At 35.2% G+C, this 18,792-nt stretch overlaps 1 protein-coding gene across 1 annotated transcript in view; it reads left to right on the top strand.

Moving 5' to 3' along the window:
* The window catches only part of LOC138691203 (uncharacterized), a 62,314-nt gene extending 51,665 nt beyond the window's left edge, over window positions 1-10,649 (top strand). Inside the window, exon 12 of the transcript XR_011329763.1 lies at window positions 9,251-10,649. The gene's annotated coding sequence lies outside the window, so the exon portion shown is untranslated. The remainder of the gene's footprint in view (window positions 1-9,250) is intronic.
* Window positions 10,650-18,792: the final 8,143 nt, after the last annotated feature.

Here is an 18,792-nt window from a genome sequence, read left to right as displayed (position 1 = left end):
TTAGTGTCTTATAATTCATGCTCAAACTGCTGGTCTCGTTTTGTGATGTATTTACAACACTTGTCTAGCATATTCCACCTGACAAGCAGCAAAGTGTTGATCTCAGTGGAGTTGCAAGTGACAGAGATTTGTTATTTTTTTAATCAATTGATGAAGTAGTGGACTTACTCGTGTTAAATATGTAATATTTGTCCGGCTTACAGCTGTTTCAGTGCTTCACGCACCATCATCAGAGCCTACTAGATCGCAGCATCATCTCGAACTTCTCTGCCTGTTAGGAGGGTGTGTTTTATTGTTGGAAGGTGTTGAAGTGTGGAGTCGAATAGTGTGTGTGTACTGACATTGATCTGTGTGTTGAGAATTTGATCGGGGTGTGTTTTAGTGTGTTTGTATATTTCGTATTGTTCTAGTGTGTTGAGTTTTTGGTTCTTGGGTTGTATGTGTAGGATTTCCATATCCGCATTTATGTTATTGTATGTATGGTTAGCATTAGTTATGTGATCGGCGTATGTAGATGTATTGTGTCCTCTGGTTATTCATTCATTCATTCATTCATTTATTTTATTCCATAGATCTTACATGAGCAATGAAGCTTTAAGATGTGGAACATGTCAACATTTTACAATATTACAATTACAATTTTTACAAATTTTTATAGTTTTACAATTTAGTAATTTTCTACAATTTTTACAATGTTGTACAATTTTTTTACATTTTGGCGAGATGTAGTGAGATGAAATGAGGTCCGAGGATTCGCCAAAATATTACCCGGCATTTGCCTTTTCGGTGGGGGAAACCTCGGAAAAACCCAACCAGGTAATCAAATCAAAGGGGGTAATCAAATCAAAGGTGTTGATGCCAAGGACTCGCCATAGACCATCCGGCTTCAGTCCCACGGCTGTGGAAAACCTCGGAAGAAACAAAAGTCCAAAGGGGGATCCAACCCAAGCCCGAACGCAGCTCCGGAACAGCAGCCCAGCGAGTCTGCCGACTGAGCTACATCGATGGCTCTACTAAAAGTATACAATACATAGCCAATCAGATTATTAAATTTACAAACGCAAACGATCATTCATAAGTTGAGCTATATTATAATACAAAACAATTTAATTAAATTTAAGGTATAAACAATTCAACCAGTTGTGATATACAGAAATTGATAATACATATCATGCAAACTACTTCAAATTACAAACACAAACAATTTATCAGTAGAGCTATATAGATTACTATTCAATTTAAAGCATATACAATTCATCGGCCAAAACTATACAAATATATACAATACAAAGTAGCATACTTTCATTATGCTATACAAATTTGTGCAATTAATATCAAGTAGATTAATTAAATTTATAATCATAAACAATTGATCAGTTGAGCTATACATATTACCATTCAATTTACAGTAGGTCTATATACAATTCATCAGTAGAGCTACACAGACTAGTAATCATTTTAAGAACATATACAATTCATCAGCCAAACTATACAAACATATACAATCAAATTAGTTCAATTTACAAACTTATTTTCGTTAAGCTATACAATTCATATGAAGTAGATTAATTCAATTTATAAGCTTAAACAATTCATCAGTTGAAGTATACAGTACATACAATTCATCAGTTATGCTAAACAAAAAATACAATACATAGTAAACAGATTAAGTCACTATAAAAACATATTTTAGTTGAGCTATATAAAATTGTACATGTCATTTAAGTAGAATAATTTAATTCACAAGCATAAACAATTCATCAATTGTGTAGAAGGTATGAGTATGTAGAAATTTGGTTAATTCTTTTCTGAACCTTTTCTCGTTGTTCTTCAAATCTTTAAGATTATTAGGCAGTGCATTGAAGACTGTTATACATGAATAGCGAACTCCTTTTTTAAAACAGCTTAGACTAACAGAGGGTAGATGAAGATCTGATTTATGTCTTGTATTAAAATGATGAATGTCTTGATTAGTACTGAATTTATCTTGGTTCTTAATATACAGCATCATTAGGGAAAGAATGTATTCACAAGGTAAAGTCAAGATTTCTAAGTTTCGGAAAATATTTTTACATGAGGTCCTTTTATGCACACCGGCCATTATTCTTATAGCTTTCTTTTGTAAAACAAAAACGTGTTTAGCTTCAGACGAGTTACCCCAGAATATTAATCCATATTTCATTACAGAGTGAAAATATGCAAAGTATGACATTTTAAGTAAGTTTATATCACCAATAGTAGATAAGGATCTTAATGCATAACAGGCAGAGCTCAATTTACGAGTAATACATTCTATATGCGTTTTCCAGTTTAAGTGATTATCCAATTCTAAACCAAGAAACTTTGTGCTTATAGATTCTTTGAGATGAGTTCCATTTAATCGAATACTGTAGGAAACCTGAGCACTATTGTGTGTACTAAATTTGACTGCACTGGTTTTATCAACATTAAGTGCTAGTTTATTTGCATGGAACCATTCATTCATTAGATTCAGCACTGTATTAGAAGTGTTTATAAAATGATCGTATTGTTTGCTTGAAATAATTACACTTGTGTCATCTGCAAATAAAATTACTTTAGATAAATTGTTTATGGTCAAGGCTAAATCATTAATATAAACTAGAAACAACAATGGACCTAAAATTGACCCCTGTGGAACACCATGTTTAATATTTCTAAATTCTGAATAAGTAACTTTATGACTATTTGGTACATTTATTTCTACTTTTTGTTTTCTATTTGATAAGTACGATGTAAACCAACCCAACATCTCATCTTTAATACCATAAAACTTCAATTTTTTTACTAATATACTATGGTCTACACAATCAAATGCTTTAGCCAAGTCACAAAAAATCCCACCTACATGTAGTTTCGAATTTAATGAATTTAGTATTTCATCCACCAAACTAAAAGCAGCATTCTCTGTCGATTTTTGTTTTCTAAATCCAAACTGTTCTAAAACTAATATATTGTTGGACTCCAGGTAATGATATAATCTATTATACATAACTTTCTCAAACACTTTTGAAAATGTTGTTAATAATGATATGGGTCTGTAATTAGCAATAGTACATTTATCTCCCTTTTTGTATATTGGTTTTACTATTGAATATTTGAGTCTTTCTGGAAAAATACCACATTGCATTGACAAATTGCATAGATAGCTTAACGGATGGGATAATATTTCAGAACAAGCTTTCAGAACTTTAATGTGTTCTTTGTATCGAGTTTGGAATGATCTGCCTGTCTGTCCTATGTAGAACTGGTCGCAACTATTACATGTGAGTTTGTATACACCTGTGTGGTCGTATTTATTTGTTTGTGTTTTTTGTGTGTTGAGATGTCTTTGTAGTGTGTTTTCTGTTCTGTATGTTATGTTGTATTTCTGTTTTCTGTATGAAGATGCGATCTTATGTGTGCTTTTGTTTTCATATGTTAGTGTAATGTATTTCGACTGCACACTTCAACACCTTCCAACAATAAAACACACCCTCTTAACAGGCAGAGAAGTTCGAGATGACGCTGCGATCTAGTAGGCTCTGATGATGGTGCGTGAAGCACTGAAACAGCTGTAAGCCGGACAAATATTACATATTTAACACGAGTAAGTCCACTAGTTCATCAATTAATTATATTCAAGTGTTAAAAGTGGTGTACGCAAGATTCAAAATGCATTATTTTTTTAACTTCTTTCCAGTCTCTACGGATACACTTTGTCTTTACAATATGTATTCTTCGTTGCTTCTTTCAAATTGAGACAGGGAAGTCAAAAACTCCCTAACTCCAATAAATCAAATTTCACAGGAGAGAGAAAAAACTTATTATTTCTCTTACTAACTTTAAATATTATACATTTATCTATTACTATAGTGTAAAATTACGTTCTTTATCAATTAAATACTTCAAAACCTAAATTTTTACATTATCTTACGCTACAATTTGAAATAAACACTGCTGGAGTTAGTGGTTTTCTGACTTCCACAGTGTATGAATTAAGAAAAGTGAATAAATATAAACCATGTGAACAAAAAAAGATAAGCATATCATAATTCCCTTATGAAACATTGGAATATACGAGAAAATGGAAGTTTATTATTAAGATTAACATTGCTACATTTTTTTTAAATTTCAAATATATGAGACAGAAAATCACAAATTACCATAAAGCACATCAAAATGCACAAATAAAACCACAAACAATATTAAAATGTTAACACAGTCTCATTCATGTTACAGAGTCTATTTTTTTCTCTCACTCTCATGTTCTTCCTGTGCATCTAGATTCTAGATTATTACTGTCCGCAAACAGAGTTTGGTAATTCATCCTACTTTCCTCAGAAATAAACTGCATTAAATTTTGCAAGTCCTTTTGCTTTCTTCTTTCAATGGCAATGCTGAATTGTACTTCAGTTGACTGGGGAATGATGGATCTGTATTGGGTTTCTGGAAGTTAATCGACTCGATATTGTGCCTTTAATAGTCTTACTTACATGGATTTTATAGATTTTTGTGACATTCAGAATACCGTATTTTATCAATTTACTCACCTAGTTGAGCGATAGTGTTGCCACTTGCCGGGAAATTAAGCTTGGAATGCAAAAACTCTCTTATTCCATAGAGTAAGTGGAGTTCCGACTTCCACGAGTTTTAAAACAGCCCCCAGAATGCAGATGAATGTCGATATTAGTGTATTCTTGCCTTCCACGCATGCGGGGCAAACTAAAAAGCATCATTCAGCCCGTAACTCAATTTTGTCAAAAATTGGAGTTAGTGGGTTTTTTTATCTCCCTGTTTCAATTATTGAATCTGATTCCAACCAACACTGATCAGAAGTTTCTGGAATAGTGTAGAATAGCGTAAAATCAGTGGCTTGATCATGTCATTCACACTTTTGCATTTCAGATATGCTTATGAGTAGGCCTAGTGTTTGCGATTGCATAACTATGTATTGTTATTGCAAGTTATCTTGAACTTCTTGAGAGGGGACAGAGGGGCAGAGGGAAGGAAGCACGTAACGTGGGTTGAGCCAACTGAGTTGTTTGCTCATGCTCCGCAGCATAATCTCTTGTCAAGAAACATAGAGCTATTTCCTTCGCTGCCTACCAGTAGTGTTAACATGGAGCAGCAACCACAGGGTAGTAATTATGGTGAAATCACACCACCGCGGAGAAAAAGTAATGCTGTTATGCACAGCGGAGAAAGAGAAATTATCGGAGATATAATTAAGTGTTGCGATGAGGAAAAATTAAACAAATGTTTGTTGGAACCTCTTGGTAAGGAATATGAGAGAGCGGCTAAATACTCTGGAAAAAGTATTAGTTCCGTGAAGAGAATTAAGAATAATATTGAATTACAACCGAATGAACCTCACACTACTCCGGGAAAGAATAGGTATGTAATGTTTAGAAATTATTGCTATAATAGTAATGTACAGTAGTGTGTGTACTGTGAGCGACATAATGAATTATTGTTGTAAGTTATTATTTTGTTGTAGTTCTACAAAACATATTATTTCATTCCAGAATTAGGACTTGTGTAAAGTTGAATGGACGACTTCAATCAACATGTCATTCGGGATACAATCGAAGAATTCTATCTTGTTCAGAAAGTAGTACCTACGATTAAGAAGATAATTCCGAATGGATGATGCCATTGACGAAATAATAATTAATTTTGGACCAAGCGATGATGGCAGCAGTGATAGGGATATGGATTGTGTATAATTGTAAATTAATGTAAATTCAAATAATAAGCCTGTAAAATGTTGTTATAACAATATGTACATATCAGCTGTAGGTATAAGTCATGTAGGCCTATATAATGTATAGAAATGGCTTTAGTAACTCCGCCATTGCCGGTCCTCAGCCCGGATGAGAGAGAAGAAGTGTCCACACGATTATGTTTAAATTCTTGCTCATTACAGGCTAATATGTTCTCCTCTCAAAACTGGAGTGTCGTGAGATGTCTATATTGAACCCAGTTCTTTTACACTAGAGAGCCGTAAAGTGAAAGAACCAACGTTTTCCGAAAAGAGTCACGTTACCCGAGGGAGAGGCATCCTTGCCGTGCCGTTACGTTGATGAGTACATGCCGTATCGAGCAGTTCGAAAGACAGACTTAGGGGATGTAAGGTCCAAGATAACTTACAATAACAGTATTTATAAAATGGCTCAACTGCAGTATTTGTCCCTCTATGCTGTAACATCTGAAGGAGTGCCAACATATTTCTAGCGCTTTTTGCGCTTTAACTCATCTGCCTCCACTGTAACGAAAATTGTTTCTTATGCCAATCTTCCTCTCGATAAAAATCTAATGCAGGTCGTGCAGAGAGTACAAGACACGCAAAGAGTGTAAAATGCTGCTGTCTTATTACAAAGATTATATTTGTAGTAGGAACTGTTCATCTATGGAACTGCCACCATAGGAACCAATTAAGGCTGAATTCGAGCCCCGAAAATATATAATTCATCATTATAGGTATAAAAAATTACAGAAAAGTCCAAAAACATGTACACGCATTGCTCCACTTCCGCGAAATTACAGTCTGTAGTTTGTATTCAATGACGGCATTATATCCTGGGTTTGAGCTCCGAAAATTTATAATTCTTTATTAGAGACATAAAAAATTGCAGGAAAAATCTAAAAATTTGTATAGACAATGCACATCTTCCGCCAAATTACAGTCTCTTGTTTGGACAAAGTGACGGCAATATTTCCTGAGTTCGAATACCGAAAGTGTAGGTTATAATTGTTTAATAGAACGGGTTTAATTTATCCCAAGTTTAACTATCTTTAGAGAAAACGGCCCTAAACAAAGCAATATAACTGCCGCCATTTGTTATGTTGAGCCTCAGCTATTGTGAAATGTACCTGCTAAAACCAACGAGTTAGATACTATAGAGAGGACAAAGATCTCAGAAAGTGAAGACAATTGAACATTGGTCCGCCATATTTCGGTTAGTCAAAACAAAGGGGCGTGGCTCGGATGTTGTAGGAAATGACTGTGATGAAGTTAGTATTATTGTGAATTGAGTTACACATTAAGACTGTGTTAATAAGTAAAAAGTAAAATACACACAAAACTTTACGTTTTATAACAGCTGTAGGCCTATGTTTTATTAGTTTCACTAAATATAGCCCAGATATTAAATGACAAGCTATATCGTAAACTGGGGTAAAGAGGATCACATGTGGTAAAGTGGATCATATGTGTATTGTTAGATAAGTCAGCGCCACATGGATCACACATGCAAAGAAAACTATTTTTAGTGGCACTTATAGAAGAAAGGTTTTCTTTTCATGTGTGATCCATGTGGCGCTGCCTTATCTAGGCAATACACATATGATCCACTTTACCACATGTGATCCTCTTTACCCCAGTTTACGGTACTCGATGCAACCAAAGCAAAGCACCTAAAGACAGATGAATTTAATCGGCAGAAGAAAAATAAATACTTTTTTGACCTTACAGCTAATCTAACCTAATATGAAATTATGTAATTCAGTGCTCACCAGGTGATATCAAGAGAGACGACGTATGTAACTAATAGTAGTAAAATATAGGAAAGGTAGTGGCGAAAATTAAAAAAAATATCCAGTAATTAAGTTGTTGAGAAAAATTCATTTGAAATTGGAATTAACACAGAGAACTTTTGAAAACTGCAATTATTAAAACTACAAATAATCTCTTAGCATGCAACATAATAATTAAAGAATGACACTAATAGAAAGTTACTCGTGATCATAACTCACCACATTTATTGAAACGATAAGATACGATTAACATTGTTATCAGAAACAACAGGAGCCACAGCTAGGTACACTTCTTTTCGCGTGATGGAGACATCGTGTAGTCTAATATAATTTGAAACAAATATTGTCGCGTGATGGAGACATCGTGTAGTCTAATATAATTTGAAACAAGCATTCATCTCACACGTGTCTTGCAACTAGGCAGAGGCTTTTGCAGAATAAAACTGTTCTTACATTATTTTGAACAATAATGACAAATTGTGTGTGATGCAAGTGCTAACTTTCCTCTTTGGTAACAAAAAGAGCCCTACACATTAATAAAAAGAAAATTGGAGTAGACCCTATAAACACAATAAATACTAAACTCTTGATGGTACAAACTTATTAATACAGATACTTCGCTTATGCTCAGTCCGTCTTATCTTATAATTCTCTGCGGCAATGGTACCTGTATTGAGAGGGTTTAATTATCCAGCACATTTAATTTAAATCCGAGGGAATGAGGGAATGAGACATTTTTGGAAATTTTAAAGTCTTAATTATTACTTTTTCATTTATAAATCAGCTTTTTACAAAACCTATAGCGAAATGTTTAAATTAAATATTGATGTATCTGAAAAATATAATACATGTACCAACTCGTTGCAGTGTACCTTTGATAAGCACTCCTTGCGGAGGCTGGCGGTACTATAGACCGCCATGTTTTTTAGGGAACGATCCATAGTACTGTTGGCCTCCGCAGGGAGCGCTTATCAGAGGTCTTCAGCCTCTCTATAGTATCTAACTTTTACTTTGTCATACGTTAAAAGTGTTAAAATTGTTAAAAAAGGTATTTACCTTCGACAGACGGCCCGTTTCGACGCTATGTGTCGTCGTCTTCAGTGTCTCTTGGACCACTGGTGATCTTGACTCGGCGATGTGCAGTTGTCGATGGTAGGGGTGGGGGTGTGTTGCTTCTATGGTGGGGGTTGGCCAACTGCACATCGCAGAGTCAAGATCACCAGTGGTCCAAGAGACACTGAAGACGACGACACATAGCGTCGAAACGGGCCGTCTGTCGAAGGTAAATACCTTTTTTAACAATTTTAACACTTTTAACGTATGACAAAGTAAATTTTATGTTTCTAACAAAGTGTTAACGAGAACTTTAATCAATGAGTATCTAACTCGTTGGCTAAAACGGTTTGAGTACATGTTACTGTTGGAGCACCAGCTTTATCTATGGTGTGGCAGCTCCTTTACTTGTCTGTGTCTTGCACATGCTCAATGTCCCATCATTGGACTTTGAAAAATTTCTTGCAGGACACTAACTGCAGTTTCTCCGAAGGTGCAATTGGCTCACCCTGTATATATCATTGTGGACTGGCCTCTAACAGTCTTGTCCTGTCCTCACAGCATAGGGCAATGTCAGAAGCAGAGATTGACAATCTAAAGTTTGATAAGATTGCTATAAGTTTTGAAAACTAACTACTCCTATTTCCTTGTTTCCTTACAGGAGTACATCTGTAACATTAACAGGACTCAGGAATCTGCTCACAAGGCATTATATCTGCTCGCAGCTGTGTTCATCATTTTTAAAACTGTCTTAAACAAATGAATACTCCTCACCCTGGGATTAAAGGTATAAGTACATAGGGAAACCATGCATCATAGACCAGTGGCGGTTCCTCGGGGGAGGGAAGGGAGGAACGTCCTCCTCACATTTTTCTTCTTTTGAAGGTAAATACCAAATAAAATATGTGCCTTGAAATTCAAGGAAGATTCGATAATTTTTAAGTTCACAGCTATAAGAAAACCTCGGTTGATCGAGTTTTAAACGACGCACACTCATGTGCTGCTAGAAAACTGTGAGAAGGATGCGAGATTGTTTGTGTGGAGGAAAGTCAATCCATTCCTCCTCTACTGTAGTTAACACACACAGACAACAGCGCACTAGCGGCCAGAGAAAGAAGCAGAGTTTTAAAGCGAGTAAATGAACGGAGAGGGAGGAGATCCTCCTCTGAATCAGCGCATGGGCGGGAAATAGAAACCGACTGGTCGTGCAGCAAGCTCGCTACCGCTGCCACCTAACGATGATGCATTCAACCAGACTATAACACATCTAGGAGGAGGCACAATAAAAACAGTTTTAACGCAAACCTAAGAAAGGCACCATATACATTTTTTTTTTTAAATTATAAATAAAAAATATTATTCATTGCACTTTATATAGGCTACTATTCATGGTTTGAAACTTTCAAGGATATTTGAAAGTTAAAGTCGGGTTTATATAGAGGAAGTAGTTCTACGTTAGTATCGCAGATCTTTTTGGCCCCTGAAATTCACTTCCATTCATTGTCTACTAGACAGGGCAACAACCAAGTTGTCAGTTTTGTACAAATATATTTGAAATTGAAAGTACTCCAAACTACATCATTTTTAACATAAAAAATTGGCCACCGGCAACTTTGAACAATAATGGTAGTATGACTTTACAAGAACTGATATTCTTCAAAAGCATGTGATACTGAACTTGTAAAATGTACATGTGACAACACAGACCACGTGAGTGGGTGCAGTGTTCTCGCTTTCCTCAGATTATTTCCCATTCCCATTTCCGTAAAACGGTTCCGATTACGTGTTAGTAGCTAGTCTCTTCCAACACGTGGGATGCTGTAGTGTGCTTGAAAAATGTTGCGAGGTGAATTTCCTTGTAATTGGTAATTTGTGCAATTATTCAACAATAAATGGAAGTGAAAACATTATAATATATTAAAAATAATGGAGATAATTATTACAGTTGTCTGAACACTATTTATTGATAAAATAAATAAAATTGGTTAAAAACCATACATGTTTCGGGGGCTATGCTCCCCCATCTTCAGTGGTTGTGCCATGACTGCAACAAGAGAATGGAATGTATAAAGATCTTGAATATACTGCAAAATTATGAAATTTATAAAATACAAAGTCTAAGACAATATCATTAAAAAGTAAAATAATCTAATGTATTGAATTAAAATTTCATTATAAACTTAATTAAGAGTGTATTTCTTATTGTACTTATAGTATAAGAACATAAGTTATATTTTTTAAACTTCTTTTTAAAACTTTTCAACATCAGTTTTCAACTTCATTGATGGTTAATTTTTAATTTAAAATATTTTGGAATGAATAACATTCACATCTTGTCATTCATATTCTATAATATTTTGATATTTTAACATTATTCTTGTGTCACCATTAGTATTACTTAAGATTTGCACATTGTATTATCAGAATTGTATTATATATATTCCTTCCATAAGATATCATTTAAAAATATTTAATAACTATTCTTCAAATCATTCTTAATTAAGTTTATAATGAAATTTTAATTCAATACATTAGATTATTTTACTTTTTAACGATATTGTCTTAGACTTTGTATTTTATAAATTTCATAATTTTGTAGTATATTCAAGATCTTTATACATTCCATTCTCTTGTTGCAGTCGTGTTACAACCACTGAAGATGGGGGAGCATAGCCCCCGAAACATGTATGGTTTCTAACCAATTTTATTTATTTTATCAATAAATAGTGTTCAGATAACTGTAATAATTATCTCCATTATTTTTAATCTTCACTTATGAACACTGTTGTATATTGACCTTTTAAGTATTTAATCATTATAATATATTTTGGACAATTTAGGAAACTCAGTTTACAAGAACAGATTATTGCTATACAGAAGGGAAGACCAACCCCCAGCACTACCTGGTGATACATGTATGCATGTAGGCTAATTTGTAGCATGTTTCATTCAAGAAGGTGTCATTTCGTCCTGTTACCTTCTTTCCTCCTCTTAAGAAATACGCAGGAGCCGCCACTGTCATATACCCTTATTCTAGGGGATATTCAATTGTTTTACGTAGATGATTTTTTTTTTTAGAAGTATTACCTTTATGAACAATATATATTTTTTTCAACATAGCAGCATAGAGACATTGTACAATTCAAACATATAGCTTTAAGTATAGTAGATCTTTAATTAAAGCAGCAAAGCATACAGCAAATTCTGTGATACAAGTTCCTATTAAGACTGAGATTTGTTTATTCTTTATACGAAGTGATATTTCCATCTTTTTTCAGTAATCTGATGCTGCTGACACGCACGCACGCGCAGAGGTAAATTTAAATTCAGAAACTGAAAAAAGGAAAATTTTTGTGTTGTTGGATAAAGTTTCCTAGCTGCTACGAGAAAACTGTTTAAAATTAATCATGTTCAATGCTGATTATTCTTTGTTTTGAGTGATTCTGTATAAGTGCAAATACAATATAAGCTTTTACAAAAAACCACTGCATTGTACCGGTACTTAAACGAAGAGAAACAATGCATTTTCACAAATTTCGCGACTACTGTTTTAGCATATTAGTGGAAAACATCTTGAAGATATTAAGCTGCTAAACTTACACCATATTGTTTAATTTTCATTAGTATTATTTGTTAAATATAAGATAATATCTGTAGATTCTTTTTTTACGTAAAGACTTGCAGAGGGGACAAATATCTACACAAGAATTGTTTAATTGATTTAAATAGAGAATAAGAAAAGGTTGTTATAGTGGAGCCAGCCAGATATTATGATCTCTTACAGCAATCGTTTCAAAATTTTACGAAAGGTGTATGTTGTGGTCTTTTTATATTGTGAAGTGACTTTTAAAACAGCAATTTGGAAGTATAATTGTAACTTTAATTTTCATTTATTTCAAATTCATTTTTATAGTTACCTCCCTTTACCCAAACAACACAGATATGTAATGAGTAAACTTAAATAATTTAGTAAATCTTGCTTAGCTGTAAATTCACACTTTTTTAATTTGTAGTGAGCCTCAACTATATCAGACTATATTCTAATTGCAATATAAGTTGTGACATTGTTTTTGTACTTACCATTTTCATAAGTCTAAGCTAAGAAATTATCACAAACCTGTTACAAGTTACATTTATTAAGTTACTAAAATAAACCATTATTTTGTAAGACATCTTTGAGTGATGATTATTTATGACGTATTGTATAATTTCTCCGAACCTTCAAAATGCACACTTATAAGCGAAAGTTTCCTGTCAATGGGAATTGCTGTATTTTGATAAAACTTATAGCAAATTGCAGAGCTTGAAATTCAGACCGCAAACATTTGGGTTATAGGAGATGATGATCAGCTATCTTTCCAAAGACTGAGTTTCTAAAACCTTGTCAGGAGCCAAGATACCTGAACCAATAACAATGTGAACGAATAATATACACAGGATCGTAGCAAGGGACTGACGAACTGGGCGGTTACCAGGGGTGCACAATGACTGAATCGACATGAAGATTAATTGCTTATATCACGAAACGAAGATATATAAATTACCTACCTATCTTACAGGCAATTAAAACTTTACGTAAAGATTAATTTTTTGATCCTACAGAATTATCTATTATGGTTACTTACTTGCTGGCTTTTAAGGAACCCACAGGTTCATTGCCGCCCTCACATAAGCCCACCATCGGTCCCTATCCTGTGCAAGATTAATCCAGTCTATTATGGTTACCGTTGGTTATATGGAGATCATTCGCCCAACAGTGCAATGGAATCCCAGCCAACAAGTCACTCAAATGAGTGCGCTCCTTGTGTGATGACAGTTGACGTAATATAATGTGTGTCAATATGTATGTCGAATATGAAGTAAGGCCACTAAGGGAAAATACCAAAGGAAAAAGATTCGATTCAGTGTTGCGGATTGAGTCTCTGTGTAGCTCAGTGGTTAGAGCACCCAGTGTGTAGAACAGAGGGTCCTGGGTACATTAAAGTAATATACAGCAAACATTGTTGAATGTAATTCTTTGATGAGGTCATAATTGGTGAGTGGGTGGGAAAAGTGCGTTAACTCCAATTTTTCACAGCATCTTACATTTACACTCATTTAGATTCTTAATTTAAAATTGACTTTCAGATGTTTTTAAGAAAGGTTAACAATACTCTACCAAACGCTATAAGAGGATTGTGAAGTAAAAATACACAAATAAGGATTTTGGGGAACTATTTCAACTTTAAAAATCATTTTTCTCGAAAACAACTTTTCATGGAGTTAACACACTTTTCCCACTTACCTGCCAATTGCAAAAAATGTTCTGAATTACAAACAAGATAATCAATTGTATAAAATTCTTAAATCAAAACATTTAGTTGAAGTCTGGGTGGATCTGTTCCAAATTGTTGATGAAAAGCTGCTAAATTAATTAAAGTGACAGACTTTATTATGTGGAACATATTGTTCTCCCACATATACTGATGAGAAAAACAAGTTGCATATAAAGACAGTAAAATCAAAGCTTATTGTGAAATCATTTTTCAGTGAGGATTAGGTTGTATTTCATGACTTAATGCTTCACAACAAACGACTGCTATAAGAAATTAATTGTTCAAAATAATATTCTGAGTGATACTGTTCTATAATAGTGTATTCTTAGGTGAACCTATTTTATAAGAATACATTTTCAATTCATTTTTTTTAATGTATTCTTTAATTTTCAATAATGGATTAGTGTTTAATTTGATGAATTGTATTGTTTTAATCTGTTGAAAGACAACATGGATAATCACGACGAATTTCCCGTGATTTTTTTTGTTGTTTCTCAGAACCCTACATATTGTATAGCAATGAGGGAAGGAGGATGAACTAGGACATTTCTCTTAAAAAGAGAAAAAATGTAATAGATCACTTTAACATAATTTCTAATTCACCAACAGACGTCTCTCCCATTCTGTAATTACGTGGCATGTTTTTAAAGTAAGTTCCGTTTTCAATTATAGCCCTTACATCACTGCAATCGTTGTTTTGCGCATGCGTGTTTTCTTCTTCAGTCCTCAGGCAAGCTGTGCATGCAGTTTCAGAGCTTCAGTGCGTGTGTGTGGTTGTGTTCAGTTGAAATGTTTAAAGTGATCGAGCACCCCTCCGACTGTGAGATGCGGTCTGTTATCCGTGTCTTGAATGCGAGAAACATCAAACCAGCTGACATTCATTGTCAACTGATGCCATTAGTGATGGAATGGTCAGGAGATGGGTTAGAAAGTTCAACGAAGGCCGCATCTCTGTGCATGACGAGCAGCGTACCGGTCGGCCATCTTTGATCAATGACGATTTGGTGCGTGCTGTCGATGAAAAAATTCATGAGGACAGGAACAAATTGACCATCCCCCCTACAGTCCGGATTTGGCTCCGAGTGACTTTCATCTCTTCCTGCACCTCAAGAAGATCCTCGGTGGTCAACGTTTTGATGGTGACAACACCCAAAATCTCATTTCGAAATTTGACTGGGAACAAATTGACCATCCCCCTACAGCCCGGATTTGGCTCCGAGTGACTTTCATCTCTTCCTGCACCTCAAGAAGTTCCTCGGTGGTCAACATTTTGATGGCGACAACACCCAAAATCTCATTTCGAAATTTGATTGAGAACAAATTGACCATCCCCCTACAGCCCAGATTTGGCTCCGAGTGACTTTCATCTCTTCCTGCACCTCAAGAAGTTCCTCGGTGGTCAACATTTTGATGGCGACGATGAAGTGAAAACAGCAGTGCGGGAGTGGTTCGCATCGCAATTCTACAATGAGGGGATAGAAAGACTTGTGCCACGACTGGATAAATGCCTCAATAGTGGTGGAGATTATGTTGAGAAGTAATTGAAGTGTGGGGAATACAATGCAACAAAAATGGTTTGTAAATACAGTAGCGTGAAAATTAATCTGAACAACGTAATTACTTATGCAAAAACACTCAAACGGGATAAAAAAAAAAGGACCTAAGACATACCTCAGTAATCTATGTGGCCTCCTTTGTTCTTAATAACAGCTCTGAGACGATTTGGCATGGATTCCACTAATTTCCCACAAATAGTCTTCATTTCTTCATCGCGAAACCATACACCAATGAGGGCAGAAATCATCTTCTCCTTTGTAGAACAATCCATTTTTTGCAAATTGACCACAAGTCCTCAATGGGGTTGATGTCGGGTGAGTTGCCTGGCCAGGGGAGTACCTGAATATTCTTCTTATTGAAGAATTCTGTAGTTTTTCGAGACGTATGGCATGGTGCCAGGTCTTGTTGGAACACACCTCTGCCATCCGGAAATGATTTTTGCAGCTGGGGTACGATTCTGGTTTCCAATAAGTGAATATATTTGTCAGAATTCATCATTCCCTTGATATGTATTAATGCACCAGGCCCTTCATGTGTAAAACAACCCCAAAACATTACTTTAGGGGGGTATTTGGATGCTTGTTGGAGATGAGCTGCTGTTACTTTTTCGGATTCTTTTCGTACATAAGAAACACGGTGGCCGTGGACCTCGAAATGAGACTCATCAGAAAAAAGTACATTCTTTCAATCATTCACTGTCCAGTGTTGATGTAATTTTGCCCACATTAAGCGTTTTTTGCACATAACAGGGGTTACCAGTTGCTTCTTAATAGGCTTACGAGCCCTTCGTCCAGCTTCCAAAAGCCTACGCCGCACTGTTGTGACGTGAATATTCGCCCCAGTGGTAGCCATTAACTCGCGGGTTAAGTCGACAGCAGTTAGTCTAGGATTTAATTTACTTTTCCTGACAATTAAACTATCATCTGCAGGTGAAGTCTTCCTTTTCCGGCCACAGTTTCCTTTTTTCTGGGGTGTGATGGATCCAGTCTCTCTGTATCGTTTTATGATCGAATTAGCAGTAGCCAAACCGATGTGACATTCTGCAGCAATTTGCCTCTGTGTCATAGAAGAATACTCTGCTAATGTTATAATTTTAGACTGTTTTCGTGGAGTTGTATCCATTTTCGAAGGCGACAGAATGTATACAGGATTGCAGTATTAAGTCTTCAACACAACTGAAATGCTTATAAGTACAAAACGACAGGCAAAATGTCACATATTATAAAAAAAATAATGACAGATCTTCAACAATGGAATTACACGTACTACAGATGTCAATTAAAGCCATATGAGCAGCTGTGAGGCCAACAATGACAGAAAATGTAAAAATATGTCGTTCGGATTAATTTGCACGCTACTGTAACTGATTCTTCTGTCACTGAGAATATCCAAACTAAAAATTGATCTCAATAATCTAGTTGGGAACTGGAATAGACAAGGTACTTTTAATGTTTTATAATAGGCCTATAGGAATGTAAGGAACATATTATGTATCAATTCAATTGGATGTTGCAACGATCATTCCAAATTATATATATATTCAGGATTCTACAGCTACTGCCGTCTTCCTGTGCCAATCCTCCAAAGCCTTCTGTCTTGTGCGTCTTCAGTCCTCAACCCCCTCTTGTGCATGACCTCCATTACTTCGTTGTCCCAAGTTCTTTTTGGTCTACCTCTTCCTCTTCTTCCTGGAGGTTTCCACTGGTAAATTTGTTTAGGCCATCTATCGTCACCCATTCTCATCAGATGACCAAACCACTTCAAACTCTTATTTTCTATTCTATTGAACACTGTCTCTTCAGCATCCATTCTATGCCTAATTTCTTCATTTTTAATGTGGTCCAAGTGGGAGACTCTAGCACTTCATCTCAAATAATCCATTTCTACGGCCAAAATTCTTTTTCTATAATATGCATTCGTTACCCATATTTCACTTCCGTATCTTAATACAGATTCAACTAACATTTTGCCAATATATTTTTTGGTATCCTTCCGAAGATGTTTATCCCACCATATACAATTTAAACATGTTATAATTTTTTTACTTTGTTCAATTCGCTTTTTTATTTCCTCTTCGCCAATACCTTCTGCTTTAGTTATAATTGTACCTAGGTATTTTGCCTGGTTAACTTGTTTAATTTCAATTGCATCATCTATAACAATATTGTCACTACTTTTAGTATTAATGGCCAAATATTCTGTCTTCTTATAATTTATAGAAAGACCGCAGGATTCATAAAATTTGTTTAATCTTTTGACCATAAATTCTAAATCAAAAAGATCTTGGGCAATCACTACTTGATCGTCCGCAAATTGTAAATTACATAGAGATTTATCTTCAATTTTCTTAACTTTTATTTTAATTTAATGTTTACTATTCCTAACCCATATTTATCCTGATCGAGAGTAGTGCATGTAAATAAGTGGCCTAGATGAGGCAAGAGATTTCTTTTATATACTGCATTTGTCTTTGGTTTTCATATTTTTGTATTGGTACAGTATGTATTTTTTAAGTTAGAAGTACAGTAGCGTGCAAATTAATCCGAAAACGACATATTTTTACATTTTCTGTTATTGTTGGCCTCACAGCTGCTCATACCACTTTATTTGACATCTGTAGTACGTGTAATTCCATTGTTGAAGGTCTGTCATTTTTTTTATAATGTGTGACATTTTGCCTTTAATACTACAATCCTGTGTACATTCTGTCGTCTTCGAAAATGGATACAACTCCACGAAAACAGTCTAAAATTATAACATTAGCAGAGTATTCTTCTATGACACAGAGGCAAATTGCTGCAGAATGTGACATCGGTTTGGCTACTGTTAATTCGATCATAAAACGATACAGAGAGACTGGATCCATCACATCCCAGAAAAAAGGAAACTGTGGCCGGAAAAGGAAGACGTCACCTGCAGATGATCGTTTAATTGTCAGGAAAAGTAAATTAAATCCTAGACTAACTGCTGTCGACTTAACCCGCGAGTTAATGGCTACCACTGGGGCGAATATTCACGTTACAACAGTGTGGCATAGGCTTTTGGAAGCTGGACGAAGGGCTCGTAAGCCTATTAAGAAGCAACTGCTAGCCCCTGTTATGTGCAAAAAACGCTTAATGTGGGCAAAATTACATCAACACTGGACAGTGAATGACTGGAAGAATGTACTTTTTCCGATGAGTCTCATTTCGAGGTCCACGGCCACCGTGTTTCTTACGTACGGAAAGGATCCGAAAAAGTAACAGCAGCTCATCTCCAACAAGCACCCAAATACCTCCCTAAAGTAATGTTTTGGGGTTGTTTTACACATGAAGGGCCTGGAGCATTAATA

This window comes from Periplaneta americana, chromosome 16, assembly GCF_040183065.1.
Source record: "Periplaneta americana isolate PAMFEO1 chromosome 16, P.americana_PAMFEO1_priV1, whole genome shotgun sequence".
In the NCBI taxonomy this organism is placed as follows: domain Eukaryota; kingdom Metazoa; phylum Arthropoda; class Insecta; order Blattodea; family Blattidae; genus Periplaneta; species Periplaneta americana.
Note: the sequence above shows the minus strand (reverse complement) of the source record. Positions and strands in the feature narration are given on the sequence as shown.